The following is a 7,536-nucleotide window of genomic DNA, read 5'->3' as shown; positions in this document are numbered from 1 at the left end:
GGCGGCTACATGCCTCTGAATTGTGTTACAATGAGGCTCAAAGGGACTATTTATTATTGGAAAACATGAGAAAACCCTAAACAACCAAAACCCTGACCCCAGGATATGTAACACCAAGAGTTTGTGGGCCCCGTTGAGGTTAGTTGGGTGGCCAACTTCCCAAGGTCGTAACTTGGTCATATTATCTTCGTTTGGCACGTACAATACCTTGTTGGAAAGGTCTCGCCAAGTACTATAGTTTTCACTGCAAGCCCCTAGCTCTCACTCCAAGCTTGTTGTGCACCCCAAAAAAACGTCGTTTATGGGGTCAAAACTGCTCTGGAAGTTCAGGACCTGAAAAATTGCTAAAAATAATAAATGTTGAAATGAACAAGGAAACAGATGAAACTGACTGGGGGTCTACGTGGAATAGGTGGGTGGCCACCAATATCGACTTGGATCATTCCTCCCCCTAGGAAGAAATGGTCCCCATTGCGTGCAGAGCCTCCATGAGGTGAGGAAATTTCTGTTGAACTTGGTCCCTGGTGAAGGAGTTGGCCTACTTTGACAACTCGATATAATTGTATCCTATGTTGGCAAGTGTTCTTGATATGTGTGTCTGTGATCTGATTAGTTTTGTTTTGTTCCATGTAGTTTGGGTTGAGCTCTATTGGTGTGAGTTATTCTGAAATGTTAGATGTATCCAACAATGTTGGAAAGTATGGCCAAAGGCGATCAACATTGAACACTGGGTGAAGACCAAGGAACAGTGGGATGCTGAGCTCGAAGGAATTATCACTGATGGCCTTGGTGATGGTGTATGGCCCATATCGTAGTGGGTGAAGCTAGTAGTGGGGTCCAGCAAGGCGCTTCTTATGTAAATGTAGCCAAACTTTGTCACCCACCTGGAAATTATGCGGCACTCGATGTTGATCATGGCGTTGCTTGTACTTAGCATTGGCTCTGTCCAATATATCATGGACCTATTAGCAAATGTGTTGAATGTGCTCAATGAAGTTGTTAGCCCTTTCAGATTTAGACTGAACATGAGCCGAATCTAATTGAGTGGCTACAAATTGTATGGCCACATCACTGGGGCATAATGGCTTAAATCCAAACCCTACCTGAAAGGGGTTGTGGCCTGTTGAGTTGTGGAGAGCTCTGTTGTATTTGTGTTGGACATAGGGGATACTTTCATCCCACGTGCATGGATGCTTCGAGTTGTACATGCACAAAATGTGTATGATCATTCTGTTGAAAACCTCTGTTTGGCCATCAGTTTGGGGATGGAAAGTCGTGGACTTAGTAAGTTTTGTATCCATGATCGACCAGAGAATTGACCAAAATCCACTCAGGAATCTACTATCCTGATATAAGACAATGGACTATGGGATCCAAAAGTGTACCCACACTCACTCAAAGAAGAGGTTAGCAATGGCCTCTGTGGTGATACTCTTCTTATAGGCTGCCATGATGGCCATCTTAGAGAATCTGTCGACGACCATGAAAACGCAATCGTTTTCATGCTTAGGGGAAGGAAGGCCCGACATGTAATCCTTGGAGATAGATTCCCAAGGCCGTCTAGGAGTAGGTAGAGGAGTATACAGGCCTTTCTTCTTGACGGTTGGTTTGGCAATGGTGCAAGCGGTGCAAGATCTAATGTACTTCCCAACATCCTGACGAAGTTTCGCCTAATAATAATACTTCTGAAATACCGCCACTATTTTCTCTACTCCGAAATGTCCAGCAACCTAACTGTAGTGCACCCCCAAAATCATCTTGGCATGCTCACTTGAAGGAACACGGATGTGTCCCAGGTGGCATAACAATGCATCCTGAAGGTGAAAATTTGGAACTTGCTTCCCTTCCGGGAGTGTCTATTATATGTTGTTGAATCTTAGATCTCTCTTGTAAAGATGCGGCCACCCTGATGTCTCGTGCCCACAGGAGTCGAGCACAGTGATCAACACCATGACCGGTGGTCGATTGAGGCAATCAACAACGTTATTGGTGCTTCCCTTCTTATACTTAATGTTCAAATGGAACTATTGCAGATAGGTGCACCATTTCTGATGGATATCGTCCAACAACTTCCCTTGTGTCTGTATGAACTGTAGAGGTCGGTGGTTTGTGTGGATGACCGTTTCCTTCCCCATAATGTAATGCTTCCATTGACGATAGGCTTTCACAATGGAGTACATTTATTTGTCGTAAGTGAGGTACTTTGGACTGTGTCTGAAAGTGACTCACTGTGGTAAGTCATTGGATGTCCATGTTGAGTGAGAAACACACCAATAGCATAGTAAGAGGCATCTGTCTTAGAGCACTGGTGCATAATAGAGGCAATTATTCAACTTGGAGAATTATTTTTGTGGGGTTTCCAACAAAAAAACTTTGCTTTCACTCCACCCTTGGTGACTTAACTTAAAGGCCAAGTGATATGAGAGAACCCCAACATGAACCTACGGTGGAAATTGACAAGACCCAAAAAGTTGTGGAGCTCTGTTAGAGTGGTTGGTGCTGGTCAATCCCGAATGACTTGTATCTTGGATGGGTCCACATGTACACGCTACTCATCAATGATGTATCCCAGATATTGAACCTGGGTCAGGCCAAAGGTGCATTTCTCCAAGTTAGCACACAGCTTGTGTTGTCGAAGGGTTTGAAGGACCTATCGAATATGGTGGAGGTGCTCTTTCCAACTTTGCCTGAAGATCAAGATGTCATCTAAATACACCACCATGAAAGCATTGGTGAAGGGTCACAAGATGTCATACATCAGTCTCATGAAGGTTGCAGGGGCGTTCGTCAATTCGAATGGCATGACCAACCATTCAGAAAGGCCCTCCTTGGATTTGAAGGCAGTCTTCCACACATTTGAGGGTTCGATAGGCACCTGGTGATAACCTAACTTCAAGTCAATCTTGCTGAAATATTTTTCCCCTTTGAGCTGGTTCAAAAGGTCATCAATCTGCAGGATTGGGTACCTATTCCTGACAGTGATCTTGTTCAGCAGCCGATAGTCAATACAGAGCTTCCAGGTCCCATCCTTCTTCTGTACCAATACAATCGGACTCCCACAAGGTGATGAGATTGACTTGATGTGCCCTTTCTATAATAGTTCCTGAATTTGCCTCTTGATCTCATCGTTCTCGAGAACATAACGTTAATAGATCGATCCATTGGGAAGCGGCATGCCGGGGGTCAAATTGATGGAGTGCTTGACCTGATAGTGCAAAGGTACCCCTGTGGGTGAGGAAAAATATCACTGTACTCCTCCACTACCTTGTTCATATGTTATTGTTGTGCAGAGGAGCCCTGCTTAGAAGCCATGGCCACAACCTTCTTCTTGCCCTGGTGTTACAGATCCATTGGGGCACATCACTCCCATCATCTAGATCAGTGTTTTAGGGCTTATCAAACTCTAATTTCAGTTGCTACATGCCCTAAACAAGTCACCCTTTTGAATGCCTTCTTCCCAGACAGTTTCTTAACATGAAGACATCCTGAAATGACCTCTAGAGGGACTAGCACAGGTAGGCCCATGTAAGGGTGTGTTGCAGAGCAGTTTAGTCCATGCCAGGGTGCTCTGTAGAGCACTTAGGCCTCCTTTCAGCTGCGCTGGGCGAGTTAGAGCGAAATTCACATAGGGTTTGGGGAATATTCTTATCTTTTAGAGTCATCTAGAAGGTTCCCTCACTTATCAACTCCTATGAGCTCAAAAATGGATGAGGAATGAGTTAAGATGCATCCTATCCTCTCATCCCTTCCTCCATGGAACTAATTCTAAGTATGGAAGGCCATTCAATACCACCATTTATGATAAAACCTCCTTCATCTCCCTATAAATTGACCACTCATCTAAGTGATCAGGGGCTGGACTATGTTGAATTGTAAGGAGATAATGTTGCTATGAGAATTGGATTTGAAGCAAGTATTGTAATGCTACAAGTTTGTCATGCTTTTGATGTGATGTGGATGGGATCCAATCTGGAGGAATGACTTTGAATCCGACACAATGGTTGTAATTCCTTCTTCTATTCAATAAAGTATTTGAACCTTTCTCACATATGTTTGTTTTGTCTTATAATGCTTATATGTGTGAAATGTATCTGATTCCATTCACTTTTATTCAATAGATCTTTTGCTTTGATCGGTTCTCTGTCTTCTATTTGTGTTTACAGGTACTTCTCAAGCGTGTTAAGTATGGGAAGGAGCAACATGATCGATACAAAGGAGACAAGAGGAAAGTGAAACTACAAGTAGGTCTTCTCATCTTCTTTGTCTTATATATTGCTTATAGGAAAAGGCTAAAATGCTTTAAATTTTTCTAGATATGGCTACTTATCTAGGGAATTAGTATTTATCCGTAGATACCAAATTCTCAAAAACAAATTGGCGACTCCGCTGGGGAAGAACATCTTTCCTACTAGATTATCCACCTCCTAGGACATTCTTGCAAACCCTACTTGTGTTCATTGATTGTATTTCAACTCTTTTGCATTGAATTTTTGGTCAAAACTGTGTCAAATTTCCTTTTGAAATGGCTCACTGTCACCAGCGCAGGCTTGTGAGGGACACAGTGCGCTGCAGAGCACCCTTGGCTCAGTGCACTGTCTCCCATTCAGGGCTGCGCTGATCCTCCTAGGGTCAGTTTCCCACCTTTGGAATGAGTTTTTGCCAACTTTTCTTTGTTTGTTTGTTTGTTGATTGATCAATGAATGTCATGTCTCAGAGAACAAGTTTCTATCTCCTTTTCTAGCCCTACTTTGACTTAATTGATTAATGTTTCTTAAGTGTTTTCTTTGTCATTATCGATCTATAGTCAAAGTTAGAATATAGTTGATTAATCTTTGTTCGAAAGAAAGTGTCGTAAAAGTCTTCTTTTCCTTCGAAACAGAACTGTCGTAAAGTCTTCGTTCTTGTTAAATATTGATTGATTGTATGTGCATAACTTTCCTTTTTGTTCACATTCACATTAAGGAAATCGAAAAGAAATACATGCATGTTGCATTGAAAAAGTTTGTGTGTGCTCATAAGAATAGTTTAGGGAATTTTCATTAGATTGTGCTCTTTGCTCTTTGATCAAAAGAAATTTGATTGCTCTATCCCTAGTAGCTAGGATTTTCATCGTTAAATTGAATGGAAAGAATGCTTATCATGATAGTTGCATTCCTAGGAATTTCATAATACATCACTTGGTGAACTTGAAAGGAAAATTCCTAAGCAAGATCAACTTAAAATTAACATTAATTTACCTAATGGAGCATTGTCATTAACGAAAAACATTTAGTGTTTCTAGGCTAGAGAAGTGTTCCGGTGTCGTAAAACAAAGCAGCTGTCACTAACTTGTCTGCAATACATACCGAGTGTGATACCTCATTTCACGTACATGAGTATATCGTAGCTCGTCCATGTACCTTCAGGTATATAGGGCAGTGTTACAATACATAAAGTATATGGGAATGCTCTCACTGTGTGGTTTTGCATTAGACAACACTTATACGGATTGGGCCTCCACGTACCTTTGGGTATATATGGGAGGACAACACTAGGTTTCTATCCATCCTTAGGTAACTGAGTCGGTTTCCTTGTACAGTGTGATACACTGAACATGGCATTTAGGCAGATTGCATGCCCGTACTTCTTGGTTCACCAGGAGGTATTTTGCAGTTCACAGTTGCTTGGTAAACCTTTTGCCTAGTTTACCCTTTTTTGTTTATTTCTTTTTTGATAATAAAATTAATCAGAAATCATGGAGGAACATCAACCCTTACCCCGTCATTCGCAGAGAACAACGAGTAAACCACCTTTGCCGCCCGAAGCTACACCTATTCGGTCAAGGTGGTTTGGCTTAACTGAGTCAAGTACATTAAGAACTCCTAGTTCTTCATCTAAATTACCTGAATCATCCATTTCGGTAAGTACTGAGACTCCAGTTACTCCAACTATTTCTGGTACATACATTTCTGAAGAAGAAGTTTCACAATTACATGAGGACATTATCCCTGATCCTAGTGAAGCAGTAAATAAAGTTGTTCAACAACAAGTTGATCCTCAACTTGAAGTTACTCAACAAGAAATTACTTCTGAACTTGAATTAGTTCAACCAGAATTTAATCTAGAACCTATCACAGTTCAAAAAAAAGTTACATCTGAACCTGAAGTTGTTCAAGAACCTCTCCCTGAAACTGTTTTTCTTTTACCGGAACATCTGGACTTCGAATTTGAACATTCAAAAGTTGTTACTTTATTGGAATATGATAAATCGATTACCCTTCAGACATCAGTAACTACTGAAACCTCCACTTTATCAACACCAAAAATCTATTACGGACTAGACGGTGAAGTTCTTCCACCTGGTTTAATTGCTATCGAGGAAGAATTAGAAGAAGATTCTACACCTGGAACCCCATTCCATTTTGGAACTGGGCTTTATCTTTACCCTCATACTCCTCATTTTACTGCTCCTTTTGATCCTGCTTATTTTCAAGTACCTGTCGATTCTTTAGGACAACTTTTGGGTCAGTTAACTATGGCTGAACAACCGTCAACATCCCAGACTGTATCATCTGATGCAGCTGCGACAGAATCTTCTATCGTAACCTCTTCGATGTTTTCTACTACACCTGAGTCACACCTATATGGTGAATCGTCCATCCCGGTTGGTTACCAATATTTATTTGGAACCCACTCAGGGGTTGCTTCTACACCATGGTCATCACCCATGTCCTCAACCGGAATTCTACCTGGTTCTTCTTTAACAGGAACTCAACAGTTTGACCCTGCATATCAATATCAAACTGGGAAATCTAGTCAACAACGACCTATGTATCCATTACATACTGGATTTCCGCCATATGGAGAGCAATATGCTTATTCACCTTATCCTCCATATCCTGGAGGACCATCATATGGTAGTATCCCACAATATTTAGGTCAACCTAGAATTCGAGTTTGTCATTGGCAACCAACAATGCTAGTTCAACCAAGGCTTGTGTATCCAACACAACCAATGCAAACTGTGTTAGCTATTCCTACTACACCTGTTGTTACCACTGTACCATAGTCACAAGTTCAAACAGTTGTATCTCAACCTGTACAAATTGGTCCTTCTACCTCGCAACCACAAGTTTCGGGTCAAGAAGTTCAAGTTTCTCAAGCTGTTATACAACAACCACTTGTGTCTGGGGTCCAACAACCTCAGGTTAGTATACCTTTATCTGGAGTGACTCAGGCTTACACTGGTATAGTTTATTCACAACCTGGCCAACCTTTCATTGTTGGGAAACAACAACCGTTAAATCAACAACAGTTGTACCAACAACAACAATAGTTGATTCAACAATCGTGGCAGCCCAAATATCAACAGCCTCAATTCTAGCAATTCCAACCCCAATTTGGACCTGCCCAATAGGCTCAACCTGGGTTTGGACAATATCAAGCTTACTAAGGTCTTGGTCAACAAGGCTTTGCTGGTTATGGACAACCGCAAATTCAACCTGGTTATCAACAACCACCTTATGTCGGATTTGTTCAACAACCACCTTATCAAGG

Source organism: Pinus tabuliformis, chromosome 4_2 (assembly GCF_031772625.1).
Source record: "Pinus tabuliformis cultivar Carrire ecotype Pingquan chromosome 4_2, CPIR1, whole genome shotgun sequence".
Taxonomy (NCBI): domain Eukaryota; kingdom Viridiplantae; phylum Streptophyta; class Pinopsida; order Pinales; family Pinaceae; genus Pinus; species Pinus tabuliformis.
The sequence above is the reverse complement of the archived record's forward strand: the minus strand, read 5'-3'. Positions refer to the sequence as shown.